We start from the raw sequence: 16,560 nt of genomic DNA, 5'->3' as shown, positions 1-16,560 counted from the left end.
GGAATGGAAGGGAATCTAGCCTTAGGAAAAAAAAGAGATGGGCATTTCTTCCACAGTCTAAGCCTGTGACAGTAGATGTTATTGTAAATTTGCAGAAGTTTTGCAAAACCAGCTGAGGATCACTAACAGCTTCCTTAAATTGCTGCGCCACAGCAGAGGCAGGAGTCAGGCACATGACTACGTGAAGTGTGTGGTATTAATACTCACTCAGGTGATCAAGCTAAATATAGAGATAATGCAGCCTTTTCTGGGTGGGGGGTAAAAAATCAAAGTCTTACTGACAGCGATACAAGGGAAGAAAGGAAAGCTGCAAACTTTCTGCATCAGCTCCAACAACATCTGCAGCCTGCTGCTGGTGGGATGGGGTGCTCCAGGCTTCAAAAAATGTGGAGGCATCTCCCCTAAGGTGAGTACTGCCCTGGGAGTCTGAAGAAACTATAAGCCAAACTAAATATTAACCTACCTCCAAGCATCGCAGCAGTGCAATTTTTTACAATGTATTACGCTGAGATGGTGCAAACATCTGTTACTGGGTTTGTTGTTTGTTTTGTGTCTGTGCTCTTCAGAGAAGGGAGAGGGAAAGAACTGCCAGCCTCTGAAGTTCACCATGACTCAGAGGTCCAGGTGTGATGCTAAAGAAAAGTTTGATTGAGCCAGATTGAAAGAAAACACTTTAAAGATACTTAAACAAGCCTCTGTTAATGTTCAGAGGTGGAACACTTCATCTGGAGTTTAAAAAAACTTGCTTTTCATCATCTGTGCAACAATAAAGGGAGATTTCCCAACTTTGCACAGCTACAACAAAGAAATATAAAGTGTTATTTCCTCCCTTGGTTGCTGTGGGGCTGTGCTCTCCCCCATGAGCTGCTGTTGGCAGTTCAAAGGCATGGAGCAAACCTGAAGCTCCAGCTTGCACTATTTGTGACTTCTACTGTTGACCAAAAAGGGGAAGGCAGTTCTCAGTACCTGCTGTCCATCCGGCAAAGCCTTTAAAAAATGAAAGAACATTGTACCATCAATGTTGTTCAAAGCCTTTCTCATGGTCCCTGCGCATCTCCGTAACTCCTTTCCCCAAATATGTTTGAGTGGTCTGAAAAATCTGATTAGATCTGAAATTTAAAGATTGGCTGCAAACAGCATGTCTGAAGGTATCTGTCAGCAGTGGGCCTTGATGATCGCTCAGCCATGGTGTTGTGAGGTCTGAATGGATGTTGCCCTGTCTTCAGTTGTCTTCTTTATGCTGATCTACTCCACAGCAGGCTTTGAGGTGCCTGGATGAGCAGGAGAAGGCATCTTATTAGCTCATTTAATGTGATGAAGGTGGAGCAAAAAGGCTGACCTATTTGTACTCTTTAGCAGACGCCAACACTTGTGACTTTAGCTGCAGGTGGAGCAGTTAAGTGAACAAAAAAACAGAGTAACTAAGAGACTGAGCAGATCCCAGTTATCAAGAAGCAGAGGATGAGTGTTTTCTGTGTTCTGTTTCAGTGAGGACCAAATCAGGCTCCTAAATGTCCTAACACACATCCCAATATCTGGGGAACGAGACTACTCAACTCATCTCTGCAGCCACCTGTGCTCCTCTACTTCCTTTCAGAAAATAGCTACCTCCATTAATCTTATTCCATTTAACTGGATTGTTATCTAAGCGTTATCTGTATTTTCTATACTGTGACCAAAAGGGAGACAATGCCATACATAAACTCATTATATATTTGTGTGTACAACTAAAGAAGTACTGGAGAAGGCTCGCCCAACTCCATGGCGTTGGACGGGGAGAAATTTAGCCCAATAACTCGTGAGACTGCGTGGGAAGATCTCCTTCCCTGCCATGCACCAAAGGTTGTGTTTCTATGTTTCAAAATAAGATTAGGGCTTCTCTGAATGAGACTAACCATTTGCAAAATACAAGGAGCCTGCTCTTCGCTTGGCGTGGTGGGGACTGCGAGGTGAGGATCACTTTGGGATCCCACCTGGGCTGCATGCTGAGCTTGTTTGGGCACAGCATCAACTTCAGCCACTCAGTTTCTTAGTCTCCAGTGAAACAGCAATAAATACTTCTTAGTTCCTCACCCAAATGGTGCAAAGTTTTATTTTGCTGAATTTGAACAGCACTTTGAAGATACAAATCCCTAGCGTTACGATTTGTTTCAACATGCATGTCCTGCTAGTAAAGTGCCACGTAAAAGCCCAGCTCTCATCTCAGCCACAATGGTATTAGGAATAATGCGAATGATTCAGAAGTGTGAGTGGTTCAGAGCCCATAAAAGATAGCAGATGTAAGCAAAGCCCACAAAAAAAAGTCTGTGTACTACAAAGCTGTATTACAAAAGACTCTCATAACTAGTTATGCAGAATATTATTTGTATTGTAGGAGAAGCGCTCAGTATTCTCTCCAGCAGAAAATTGTATGTAAATCAAAAAATCTTTTCCAAGATGTTCTATAAATACATAAACCTTGTGGGCTAGGAGATGAGTTGGAGACTGTTACCCAATCTGCCCTGGAGCAGGCAAGGAAAGTAGATCTGCTGCTGAAAGAGAAATAATTTTCCAAGATTTATAGACTGTAAATATTTTATTTACCCTCCAAAGGAGTCCATACTCGTAGCAAAGAATGTGTACAAAGTGTATGCTGGGTTGGATCCTCCTTGGTTTCTGTGACTGTGAAAATAAATTAAAGCATCCCTGAAAGCCAAGAGAGTTCAGGTGTCTTTCAGTCCCATCCCATTCATCACAAGGAGGTGCGGTGGTGTTTCTCAGGCACATCTGTCCTGGGAGCACTGCAGTGTTCTCACACGCCTGTGACTGCACAGAGAGCTTTTCAGACCTTAACTCTGAGCTGAGAAAATACACATGAACCATGAATGCAGCACATTTCGGTACCATTTTCAATTCATAAGTTAGTGTCCAGCATAAACTGCAAGCTGTTTCTGCTTTTAGCTTTCTTATAATTGCTTCTAATCTAGCTGAGATATAGCACATCATTTGCAAATGCTCTGTATGCTCTAAGCAATGCGCAAGGGTAATGAACATGGGTTTTTTGGTATGTGCATTCTCAAAGTCTCATTAGAGGTAGCACTAATATTTACTTGTTTGCATTTCAAACGAAAGGGAGTCTATTTAATAACACCAGCGATTTGGTCAATATTGGCCCAGTCCAAGTGCCAAGTGGAGAGCTGGATGATGTTTTCATTAACCTCAGCACTCTACAACGCTGCAGTTTTTCTCGGGGGACTGTGCTTTCTGTCACTGTAGTGTAACCAGGGCTGCAGAGGAAGAGCAGTTAGTAGGGCTGTCTGCTAAAATCTCAGGCTGGTTCCTGAATGAGGGGCTAAAAGTACCTCCCAGATTTACTCTTTATCATCATTGCCTCTGTCCCAGAAACCAGCTTGCCTGTGCTTGGTCCGTTAAGCATCTTCCCTTCTTCCTTCTGCCCTACCTGCTCAGGTTGAGTCCCCCAAATCCTCAACTCCTTGTGGGAGACCTCAATTTTTGCGCCTTACCTGCCACACCAGCCCTGTCTGTGGAGCAGCTGATACTTGTCCATCAGCATCTGCTTGATGTGACTATAACTTTCTGTTCTTAGGATGTGATTAGCTGCGAAGAGAAATGCAATATACTTATTCGCTCATTGATATCCTTGTGAGAGCACACTATGGATTATGTTGCTTACCTAGTTTTCTGTGGCAGTCATCACAGTATTTTGCCGGTAGAAGTGTATTTGTTCTTAAAATTGATCCGAGGAAGGGAAGTGTACTGATTCTCATGTTAGAGATGGAAAAGTTGAGGCAGGGAAGCAGGATGACTTGTTCAAGGAGCTGTGGAGGAAGAGTGGGAGGGGAAATCCCATCTGCCAAAGAAGGAATTAATCCAGACTACAGGAAGCATGGCAGATGACTCAGTTGCAGATGATAAGAAGGTTGGAAGGCAAGTGAAAGCTGGCCTGAAATCTGGATGGATGCAAGAGAGAGAGAGGAGCTATATTTTCTGAAATTACTCCCAAGAAAGTACCTGTACATATGCACCAAAAGGAAAACCAGTACCTGGCTTGGGCTAGGGCTTATCTGTCAGAAAATAAAGAGACTGTGAATTACAAGGTCATCTCTACTTGGCTTGAGTGCACTGCTGGGCAGCATGCTTGGAGTAGAGCTGCCTGCTTACAGGCAGTCTGAGTTCAAGCCTCTGAGCAAAACATCCTCTCTTGGATCAATAGTTCTGTTCACAGCTGAGGTTGCAAGATGGGGTCACGAGAAAGAAGTTGTTATTTTGCTACTGAAAATTCTCAGTTTCTAGCTAGTAACCATTGCTGGTTTCTGCCTGTTGTATGTCACTGTGCTTAAGCTTGTGTTACTTTACATATTTTAATATTTTTTATCTTTAAAAGTGATGGCAAAATAGTCTTCTGGCATGCTCCTAAGAGTTTTTATCATTCCGGTTTTTTGCATAGTGATATGATGGCAGAGATTTAGGTGCTGAGCACTACAGAAGCAATTAGACTGTTCATATGAATTTAGTAAAGTTAATCTACACTGGGCCAAGTCCGTAATTCATCTAACATATTTTTTCACTTGTCAGGTAATTTCCAAGTAAATAATTCCTAAGAAGATGATTTCAACTCTTAACTCCAAACTTTGTATTCAACCACCAAAACACACGTCTACCTCTGCATCATCTGGTGGTCCCACTCAGTTCTTTAGATAATATGCATGTTGGTGTCAGTAATGAAAAAACTGTCTAAAACCAAGAATAAATTGTGTCTTAGTGAAAGGAAGAAAATTCCCTGTCAGCAATGACTTAACTCAGCAGCTGTTATCTCACTGGTATCAGGTTTTCATGGTGCTCTTAATAAAAAATATTGCACTGTATGAGTAAAAGTCCAGGCTTATATCTTCCAACATCAGAGGAAGTTACCTGTGTCTTCCTTTTAGCTGCTGACAGAGTGAATACGTTCGTGCAGAGAAGTACCCCAAAGTACAGTGAATCTACAGGAACGAGTAAAGCCCAGTGAAATGTGAGCCAGTATGTTTCCCTAGGGACACTTCAGATAGCTCCTATTTCTATGTGGGCTACAGATTGCGAGCAGATAGCTTCACAGTAGCTTTTCTGAATCACAGAGGGCAAAGCAGAAGGCAAGTGTAAATCATCAGGACAAGGGAACTCAGTCATCTGAGCTTGGAAAGCATCTATGGCTCATTTTCAGGTCGAGGTTTGCAAGGAAGGTTGTTTGATAGACTCAAAGAACTTCTTTGTCAACCTTGCAATAGATCTAAACTAGGTTATTTTTGCACCCTAAGGTGGCTGCATGTGTTTCTAGAGCTCATATTTGTACACATCTTGGTGCTGCAATGTGCTGCTGTTACTTTATCTTCAGCTAAAAGTGAAAAGGAGGAACACTTGCCTCCTTTGTCTTCATGATGCTGTACCTCTTCTGGACCAGCCCAGACGTTTCCGGAGTGCTCTCAGTTATTGTCCCCTGTGTGCCCTGGCATCTCTCGTGATCACTGCCCAGAATGTGGATTGAAATGTGCTGTTTAAATAAATGCAGTATTTCTACTTGATGTGAAGCAACTGTCCTTCCTGGTATTCACAGCTTCCTGACAGGCATTTACTGATTTTATTAACAAAAATAACCCTCCCCTTTTGGTGTCAGTTTTAATTTACCTCAGCCCTGCCACAAAATTTCCTTTGTATGCCAGTGGGAGGTGAAAGAAACTTCTAGAAATAAAGACCCAATAAAATATAGGTAATACGTAGCTCTAAAGGATATAAGATTTGAGATGAAAGGCATCCTTCAAAGGAGTCCAGTGTATAGCAAACATGATGCCTTTGAAGCTGGCAAAGTGCCCAAACCAGCTTCAGCATTTAGATAACTGAACATCCCTCTTTGAAACCTGATGGCGGGAGAAATTGATGCAAAGATTAAAAAAAAATTATTTGCAAAGGAAAGATGGACTGGCAGACATACACATTTTAAAGAAAGAATCTCTTCATAGAGTTACATATTGAATTAACTTTATTGCTTCAGTGTGCAAAACGACTCTTGAATGATGTTATAAATGTCCCGGTGTGTTTGCAGTCCCTCACTAAACTACCTGTTGGGTTAATTGCAAGTCTGTCACCAAAATTAAATGTTTTAATACAGTTTAGTTCCTTTAGTCCTTAGGGCCACAATGCCACTTTTATCCCGATGCATTGTTAGCAGCACCCTGACCTTGGTTTACAAGCAGTTAAAATAAAATTTTGACCTGAGCATGACAAAATCGTGTGCTTTCCGACATCTAGGTGAGCTGTAATTCCCACCTCCTTGCAGTGACCTTCATGTCCAAGAGGAATGGCAAACTTGGGATGAGCGCTGGGCAGGCAATGGACGTTCATTAGAGTGATGGTGCAGGCAGTAATCTTATTGCCTAATTTAAATGCCTGCATTAGAAAGCTGGTTTGCCTTGGTTCTACTCGCAGTCAGTGGAGGTTAATTCATGTGTGGTTCAGTCCAGCCAAGCTATGCTCTCTGGTGAAGACTTTTTTTTTTTTTTTTGAGCATCTCCTGAGGCACCAAAGCTGGATGCATGAAATCAGGCAGCGTGAATAACCTCCCCGAGGGAGATAGGTGCCTTGCATCAAGAAAAAAGCTTATGACACCAGCCTCCCATGAAAGAACAAGGGACAGGAGCTCTGCTTTTCAGATGGGTACAGTTTCACAGGAGTGAGGCATGAGAAGATGGAGAAGTCAGTGAAAACAGAGGAGGAGGTTTCAGAATGGGACACATGGCCAGGAATGGGGTAAGGGAGATGAGAACTAGCTTAATAACTGGGAATTTATTAGTTTTCAAAATAAAAAGTCCTGTGGATTCACTCCTCAGCCCCCACTGAGTGTCCCCCTGCTCTTCCACACAGGACCGAGAGTTTCTCTTGCAACAGGCTGGCGGAGCCTGTGTGGTACCGCACGAGTGCGGTGAGGTGGGCTCCAAACCTACCTGTCAGCTATCGCTTTTTAATCCAATGCTGCAGCAACTCCTTACTGGGAAGAAGAGAAAGTGGGTGAGTGAAAATGCCCTTTTGCTGGTAATTTTACGTTCTGAATCTCAGCTTATGGGTAGAACGATCATCTGGGGGTAGAAGAGAAAATGCAACTGGTGGTAGTTTTGACCTTTTATTGAATATAGTGGAGACATGATATGGGATGCGGTATTTTAGAAGAGCAAAACAACACATTAGGCATCAAAGAAAATGGCACTGAAAGTGCTTCTGATGCACCTAGAATGCAACTCTGGGTGAGTTTAATGCACAAATGCAGAAGAAGGGGTCGCAGTCTGCTTTGGGGGGAGGCAGCAAATACACAACACGGGCAGTCGGTGTAAGCCTTCATAGATAGCCACAAACTCTAACTGTGGAGAGATCAGTACCATGACTAAGCTTCCCACTGTTTTGTAGGTGATGGCCCTGCTGTGAGCTCTCCCTGTGCCCGGAGGAGGCAAGGCTGGCTGGCTGAGAAGTCTGCAATGGCAACTGCACCTCCTCTGAAACCCCAGGTGGGATTTTTGCTCTCTGAGAGCAAAACCACACTGGAGTTAAGACCTCATATGAAGTCAAGTGAAAATAGACCCAGTCATCAAGAAGAAAATCAGATCTGGGAAGGGAGTGTGGTAAAGGTCAAAGCAGAAGAATGCTAGATAAATTCAAAATACACATAGTCTAACTAGAAAGGTGTAAAGGAGTAAGCTCCTTAGGACCAAATGAGGGGAGATTTATAAATCTCTTGATACACAGAAAAAAAATGGTGTATTGAGAAGAATATATTTGAAGCAGCTTTATGTTACTTAAGGCTGTGCCAGCTTAATCATATTCATTAACAATTCTTTGTAGCAGGCAAAGTCACATAGATAGAGAACCAGGGAAGAGACCAGATTTTATGCTCAGCCCTGAAAAAAAGCAAAGAATAGTAAACACACTGTGGAAAGAGAAGGAATGATTTGCCACTTTGGACATAAGCAGATCCTTGTACCGGGTACACAGGATCTTAATTTTTGGTCTGGTTTGTGTGTATTTCATTGTTTCATTTTCAAACTTCCTATCTGATAACATGTAAAGGAATAGGTATTCTAGACAACTACCTCATTAGAGCACAGATTTGTTTTGTAAAAAGCCGGATGTTTTCAATGACATGTAAGCATGCCGTAGCTAAAATGCATTAAAATAGCTACAGCTTGCAGCACGTGTTAAAACAGAGGGAGCCTACATGAGTACACTGTGCAAATAGCTGCACTTCTTTCCAGTGGGCTGGAAATTATTGCTTGGTTTTCTTTGTTAAATTAAAAATGTGGTATGTTAAAGATATGATTTCACATCTTATACAATTTTGTTTTCCCCATTGAAAAACTGGAGAATAAACTCTTCCATTTTCAATAACATTTTCAGACATTTTCTGAAATCTGAATCCTCCTCATTGCCCTCCCTCCATATCATTTTGGAAGGTGGCCACTGGGGTTTGGGGCGGGGAAGGGATTGCTCAAAGCTCTTCCACAATATCATGAGTAATTTAAAAAATGCCTTTTAAAAATCTCTTAGAAATAATAGGTATTTCTGATTTAACTCTCAAATTTGAAATAACTGTTCATTTACAAAGTTCCGAGAGTCTCCCACTGCAGAAATGTGGGAGCAGCAGCTCTTTAACATCATGGAGCAGCATTTCAGAAGTGTTTAATTTTGTTAAAGGAGGAATCTTCCAAATTATAGCTGCCAAAGATAGTAATTTTCTGATTTATACTGTATAGATAGATATGTATCACTCAAGTATGAGAACAGGGAAGAGCTGAAGAATCCCCCATGTAAGGCAAAGTTACAACTAACTTGCATTGTTTTCTGTTCTCTAAGGGTATCAAAGAAGACAATATTGTGGCAAAGAGCAGCTCATTGAATGTATGTGACAATCAGGAGCTTGCCAAAAGCCTCTCGGAGACATGTTTAGTATTGCTAATTCTTGTGATCACATCAAGTTATTCATCTTTTATCAATTCAGATGGCTCTCCTTCTGGGGACAGCCTGTCTCTCAGCTGACATTTGATGTGTACTGTGTTAGCACTGCTGCATCTCCAACAACGAAGGAAGGGTACAGTAGATGAGATGAAGCATCAGAAAGATGTTGCTGCAGTGCCACTTGTCAGCAGCAAGGGCCAGTCTGGTGACCACAATTGAAAAAAAAATCAAAGACTTGGGAGAGAACAAGAGCTGCAAGCCGAGAGCATCAGTCTGAGCTGTAGCTCCCTTTCATTCTGCAGTACAGTGCTGGCATGTTGCACCAGCAAGACTCCCAGTGCCTTTAAAAAAAAGGAGATCTGCGTCTCCAGATTAAAGATACATAGATGATGAAATATGCTGCGACATGAGGAGTGTGCTCTGTCGTTCCTAGCTAGCAGGGGCATTAACTGAATTCATTTCCTCCTCCCTTTCACAGATCAGCAAAAGGGAAACAGCAGTGACTTGCTGGGGCAAGGGAGAGGATGTGTCCCCAGGAGGGGAGTGCTTTTTGGTGTGTGGTGTAGGACTGGCATAGGATCCTGCTGGGGATGTTTACATCCCTTGCATCAACTTAGGTTACTTTCTTGCTATACACATTGACCCTTGAAAAGACAACCCTGCTGATTGCAACTGCTCTGGCTGCAGTCATTTAACTCTTTCATGTTGAAGCCAAAGAAGCTGTCTGGAAGTCTTCTGTAGCTGTATAATTTTCTGTAACTGATTTTTTAAATATACTGGACTTCCATATGACAGCAGGCCTTTGAGCAAGGCCATCAATAAATTAAAATGAGACACAGCCTTGGCAGCTTCTAGGACACAAATGGGGTATATAGACAATTGAGGAGATTAGAGAGAAATGTAATTTTGTTTGCAGTGGAAAAATGCTAAGGAGGAAGCAGAAATTTTGAGGGCTGAGCAAACCACGCCGGAAATAAGTGTAGCTTCTACATCCAGCTAGGGCTGAATTTTTTTCCTTTTGTTGTACATGTCTTAGATAAAAATTCCAGCTCTATAGAAGAAAAGAATTTTCTACCATGAGGGTAGAGAAATACTGGCATAGGTTGCCCAGAGAGGTTGTAAAACCTCTGTCTTTGGAGATATCCAAAACTTGACTGGACATGGTCCCAAGCAATCTGCTGTAACCGGACCTGCCTTGATGAGGAGGTTGGAGTAGAGGCGTCCAGAGATCATTTCCAACCTACGTGACTCTATGCCAACAGTAATGTGGTCTTTTTTCATTTGCACATCAAATATGAGTAGAGGTGGATCTGTACAATGTTTAGTTGTATTACCTGTTAATTTAACACTTTAAAAGGTCTCAGCAACATCCCTTTCCATATTATCTTTAATACAGTCTTAAAATAAGAGAAAATACTGCTATTCTGGTTCAGTACCAGCTAGGTGAGTAGATACATAGACAGGTACGTGCCATAGCTGGAAGCCTTGATCAGGGCAGTTGCATGTACAACCATGGCCCGAGGAGCAGTAACTAAAGCAGTAACAATGACTCTGATTCACAGCCCCCAGTTAAATTCTGAAACACAGACCTGCCAGGAGATGACATTAATTTGTTTAGGGAGATGTCATTAAATCACACAGAGCAAACACATGGATGCGCCGTGTCAGAGGGGCCCTGTAGGGCATCGTGGATGACATGTACCTACAGCATGTGGATGGCTTCACACTGAAGGAGGGCAAGGTGATGAGCATTTAACCCTGCTCAGCATTGCCATGCAGAACAGGATGTGAAGAAGGGTATGTTCCTCTCTCAAAACAATGTGAAGCTTTTTTTTTTATCTAGTCAAAATACAATTATAGAGATTGGAATTTGGCTGCAAAACCTGCACTAGCCTGTCTACAAAGGCAAAGTGAGCCAAGTTATTGAACCTTGGTCCTTGGAAGTATCTTTGGGTTTTTACACCATGAGGTTCTGAGGTTGCCCAGTCTCTTTTTGAAGGATGCCCTTATGATTAAGCTGAAAAGTTATGTTAATTTTTTAAAACTTAATCTACTTATGCTTACATTCCTGTTAAGCCTAAAGTCAAACTGCTTCTACGGGGGTGACAGCTCAGATGTGAGTGAAGGGCCAAATGAAAATTATGTAGAGATCTCATTTGACAAGGCCACTTCATACAAAAGAAATGTTAAACAAATAGCCTTACACAATGGGAAATGGTGAACTTCTGCTGAACCTTGCTATGGCTGGGTGCCAAAGGAAAGTTTGAAGCTACCAGCATGTTCTCTTTTGGAAATCTCACTGGTTTTAATGTCCAGCGGTTGTATACCATTTTAAATGGAAAATGAAGAGTGTTTAATTATCTTTCCAGGGTATGACAGCTGATAGAAATTAAAATGTCTGCCCTGAACTCCTGTGCTTCACAGAGTGAAAAACCTGCATACTGGAAATTACTCAGACGATATAAGCTGTAAATGATAAATAGGTGAGACCAGATGATTTTGCAACATAACAATAGTATCAAAGAAAATGAAAACATTCAAATGTATCACCCTGGATGAGTGTTGCTTTTGGACTGCAATCTGCTGCCACAAGCAGTAAAAGAAGTCATGGTCTGGGTAGCTTTTCAGAATTGTCTACTTGGCTAGGCAATGCAAAGCAAGGGCTGTGGGTAGAAACAATGTCTTTTCTTAGAGTAGATGGAGATAGAAGAAGCTTTCCAGCTTTCAGGACCACAAGTTTCTCTGCCTAATATAAACCGAATCCTGAGCAGGAATAGGAACTCTGCCTGTCACAAAAAGGCTCTAACATCCAACCATCTTGTTGTTACCTTCTGATATTCCATTTTTTTTTTTTTGGCCATTACAGAAAAGCTGCAGTCTAATATTTTAAATATTCTGATCATTGCTAGCTGCAGTAACTGCAAAGAACAAATTACTAAACGGATCGATCTCATAAAGTAACATTAACTATTTGAAATGGAAAGCTGCCATCACAATCTGATGACACCAATTAAAGTTGCAGAAAATGCAGCTCACTGAGGCAAAAGAAAGACAGAGCCTGGGCCAAGTTGTTGTAAGGTGTGTGCTGGTCATTATCCTTTTAACTCAAGATGGGTTTGAGCTTTAAATCTGAGATTCAAAGGCAAGTGTCCTTAGAGTCTGGAAGGTGCTTAGGTGCAGGTTTGCATCCCACCCCAGCCCCCAGTTTTAGTAAGAACATTTCATTCTCCTGGTAGAATAAGGAGGGATACCTCAAAAGGCTCAGAGCTTTGAGTCAAAGATGCTTCTAGACATAGTTGGCTGGAGAAGTACGCAGATTTTCTGGAATTACAACCTGTTTCTCCCCATCCCTCATCTATGATGCCTACAAAATGCTGGGCCATAACTAGAGCTCAGGGGCCCTCAAGCCATGGCTTAGTGCTCTAGTGAAGACAGACTGACTCTACCTGCGTGCTTCCCAGTCCTCCCAGGCTTTTAGATGATCAGGCCTTCAGACTGAGTTTTCTGGTTGAGATCCTGAGGACTGCCACAAACCCAGCTACAGGTAAAAATTTCCCTGGTGAACTTGCTGGGTTTGACCTGTTCTGATCAGAGAAATGTTTCTGTTCTCCTCACCTGGCACAAGTTCCTGAAGTGAAGAAGTGTGGCTGATGACTTTGCTGCACCAGTGGCTTCAGGGGATGCCATTACATATGGGACAGGGCTTGCTAGTCAGGGTACGCAAGTGCCAGTGCAAATCCTTCTATGTGAAATGCCTTTGAAATCCCCAGGGGATGCAATGGAAATCTAATATAAATACTGATTATACGAAATCAGCCTGACCAGTAGTTTGTCTTCTGAGGAGATGCTGGTTAAAATTTCATCATCAAATAGCAAGAGGAGCAGGATGGGTCAGTCCTTCTCATTAAACCCTCCTTCACAGGCATGATTTGACCCCAAAGAGTTGTAAAAATAAATCGCAAAGCAGCTCAGCCTTTCACATGGGCCAGACTGCAGCAAGTGGCGGGTATTTTAATACAAGATATACCTGAATCCGCAGACTCATTGCAAGATAATTGCCCACCTCCTATGCTTCAGCTGACACCAGCTGAACAATTTCCAGTGTGATGACATACTCAGAGCTGTTTTCAGGAACAAATTATAAACATTCTAGCTACAGGCTAAATACAACTTGGTTTGCCAAGTGCAGTCTCTTCCCTTGGTTTGCCAAGTGCAGCTGAATGTGAGATGTATTTATGCTGAAGCAGGAAGACCCATGAACAAGTCGCCCAGCTTCCTGTCCCTTTTCTCTGCAAAAACACTAATCCATGGCACAAAAATTACTGCAGGAGCTAAGCTAAACACTATTTTTCTGCGTGAGAGCCTGTTACTCAGGTGCTGTCCTACTGTGATTAATGAGCATGGGCTCTTCCACTCCCTGGCCTCTCTGCCATTTAAGGTGCTAAGCATGCTCAGCTAAAAGTAAAAAGCTTTGAGGCTGTTTTCTAGCTGCTAGCTTTAAATGTAGTCAAATTAACATACTGCATCCCGGGCACCCTCTCCTTTACAAAGATTGTGTCTGCCACATCAGTCCTACCTGCTCCAGCCCATTAGCTTCAGCACTGTTGAGAAGGTTCAGGGTAGGAGAAAATCCAGCCTGAGGTCTCCTGGCTGCCAACTGTTGCTGCTGAGTGTGCTGGGACAAGAAGGGAAAGCCGTGAAAGTCTCTGTTCTCTTCTCTCCAGGCAGAAAACCACTGTAAATTCACATGGATCACACCTGCTGAACAATAAGGTGGCCTTCAGCAGTGAAACCACACTGGGAGCCAGGGCCAGGATGTGGCCCTTCCCCACACTGTGGTCATGGCAAAGTCATAAATGGACCAGATCATTACTGAGCCCAACGCACTGGGACCATCAGTTGCAACTGAGGTTGTGGCAGGGGCATGGGAAGAACAGTACTGGCTGTAAAGTTTTGGTAAAGTCCTATTTGCTATCACTGTCCAAAGGTTTCCACCCCACCTCTGAATGAGCAAGTAAGCAACATCCACTATGAGGAAGTGTTTGTAACAAAGCTGAGTCCTAACACATCCCTCCTGAGAAAAAAAATGCTTCTTGAAGTATAGACTATACTAGGAAGGTTTTTTGCTTTGGAATATATTGGATAGGGAAAAAAATGTGTTACCATGCCTGAAATGGGTTTTCTACCTGGATTTCTGTAGCTGGTTTTTTATGGCTTTGTACAGTATGGTTTCAGGTGTCAGTGTGAGAACTAGAGCAGTGTGGGCATCCAGTTTGGCTCTCAGTGCCAGTAGGCTTATTCTCTGGCTTCAGAATGATCCAGCAGTCTGTGCGAGGTGGGCAAGAAATCTCTGAGCATATTATTTTTCTTCTGTTTAATAATCAGAGAGCCCAAAATTATATCAGAATCACTTAAAACACAGATTTAAACCAGCCAATTTTCTAATTCTCTCCCAACAAGGGAGGAAAAACAAAAAAAAACCCTTAAAATTTAAAGAAGGACTATTATGAATTCCTACCAAAATAATTTTTAAAAATCCTTGGAGCTTGTTTTATGAAGCCTGGTTTCCTGCAGGTTGTCTTACATTACTACAACTCTTGCACTGCCATAGCCCATAGTCCAGCAAACCTCTTACAATACACAATCGTGGGGCCTTCAGAGGCTAAGCTCTCTGCAAAGAGCTTCAGCTCTCCTCTCATCTCCTGGATCTTTTCTTTCACTGGTTCCTCTCTCATGTCATCTGTGGACACCACAGCAACCGCGTCTCTCTTCTTTTCCGTTAGTGTCACCCAGCCATAAGACAGCACAAGCTGTTCCCTGGAGCTTCGTTCCTGTGGATTAGTTGGTGAGTACATCCATGGCCAGCAGCATCTGCTGAAGGCAATATCTAGGAGGCAAGTTGTCCCTGCCTTTCCCTCTGTGGCAGCATCAGTAACATCACTTTTCTCTATGTGCTTTTCTATTTTTATGAAATTTAGAGGACTTAAACTTTTTTAACATCTTTCCTGCAGCTTGCTAGCTAGCTTGGGTTAAAGCTGATCACAGTCTGATGGTAACAGCCTCATTTCCACAGGAAACCTGGTAAAAGACTTCTCCTTGCCTGCACTTGGAAGCTGCCAGTTTGACAAGCCGCCAGAGCCTGCCTGACAAAAGCAGACCTTTCCACGCTTCCTCCTACAATTACTTTCCCATGGAGCCTAAAGGTGAACTGCCAGGCTGTTGATCTCACCGCAAACAAGATATTGGCAGCAGTGGCAGGAGATCTCCGTGGGGATGAAGTGTCTGGCAATGACACACACTGGTGGCTTGTTACATCAGTCTGGTACTAACTGGTCCCTAAATGAAGAGGAGTTACCAGAAGTGAGCCGCAGGCCATTTGACTTATTTTCATTAGTAGCTCTGAAAAAGTCACCCACGCAAAATTTAGGCAAGGCATGGCATATCACAACTTTATTTCAGCTTCAGCTCCCTTGCAAGTTCTCCAGCTTTTGGACAGAACCCTTGCTTTAATCTTTAGAGGAGCACTTAATGCCAAGTCAACACAATAGCTTGTTCTTCCTTGTTATTCGGTGACCGATCTCATTTCTTTGTTTTCGGCACAGGACTGAAAGGCTGATGGGAGACAGAGCTATTCATTCCTGCATGTGCTGGTGAGTGGCATGGCTCCTGTCTGCTGCGTCGTGCTGCTCCAGCCTTAGCCTTCACCACCCCTGCCAAGCTGGGGACTGGCACTCTGACCATCCTGTGGACAGGGAACTAAAGCCCCTAAGGTTAAAGCCACAGCTCTTTTGGTTTTAAGTATCCATCTGCCTGAGCTCTGGCTCTCTGGAGAGACCCCACACCCCTTGCAGCCACAGCGGCACAGCTCTCAGTGCCTCGAGTTGCAGCTATGAACGATGAGCATTTCTGTAAATCAGACAAACAGGATCTGAAGCCAGTCAGCAGAAATTGGGGAATCATTAGCCAGCAGCTGTCTCTGAGAAACGTGTTGTACAAAACCCAAGTAATAGTGGCAGTGGTGGTGGCCGTGGACTTTCCATTGCCTGGCCCATAAGGTCACCCGTTGTCTTCCTGGGGGCTCTGTGTCACTCCGCAGCAAAGGGGGAAGGGTCCCACAGGACAGAGTTTCCATCCTTATGGAGACCTTTTTTACCCCCAGGCTAACACAGATCATATCCATCCCGTGCCCCATACAAAATGCCGCATGTGGGGGAAAAGCCATTCATTTTTAAATGAGGTAATGTCCATAATTGAGCTGACAGCCTGGTCCCACAAAGAGGTGTCCTGGCACCACTTTGTGACAAGACACTGTGGCATAGAGGAAGTCCTTGACTAGCTGGTGATAGCAGGATTACCCATTTTTGCAACTGAAGCCAGTGTCATGTCAAACCACACATTAACCACACATTCCTGAGGTCTGCCTGCTCAGGGGAAAAATGTGTGTGAGCCAGTGATCAACAGCTGAGAGAACTGATTGGAAGTTGGATATGAAAATTCAATGCTGGTGCTTCTGAAGTGCTTGAATTTGTGAATCTAACAGCAGCAGTTTAACACCGATGTTTGTAAGTGTTCAGGCTTTTTAAAAGG

At 43.1% G+C, this 16,560-nt stretch overlaps 1 long non-coding RNA gene across 1 annotated transcript; it reads left to right on the top strand.

Moving 5' to 3' along the window:
* Window positions 1-310: 310 nt before the first annotated feature.
* Window positions 311-15,163, top strand: LOC115348943. Its single transcript, XR_003925973.1, has 3 exons — window positions 311-406; window positions 14,757-14,818; window positions 15,047-15,163. It is a non-coding gene; the product is annotated as an uncharacterized LOC115348943 (long non-coding RNA).
* Window positions 15,164-16,560: the final 1,397 nt, after the last annotated feature.

This window comes from Aquila chrysaetos, chromosome 12, assembly GCF_900496995.4.
Source record: "Aquila chrysaetos chrysaetos chromosome 12, bAquChr1.4, whole genome shotgun sequence".
NCBI classification, from domain to species: Eukaryota; Metazoa; Chordata; class Aves; order Accipitriformes; family Accipitridae; genus Aquila; species Aquila chrysaetos.
This window is presented reverse-complemented; position numbering and strand designations above follow the sequence as displayed.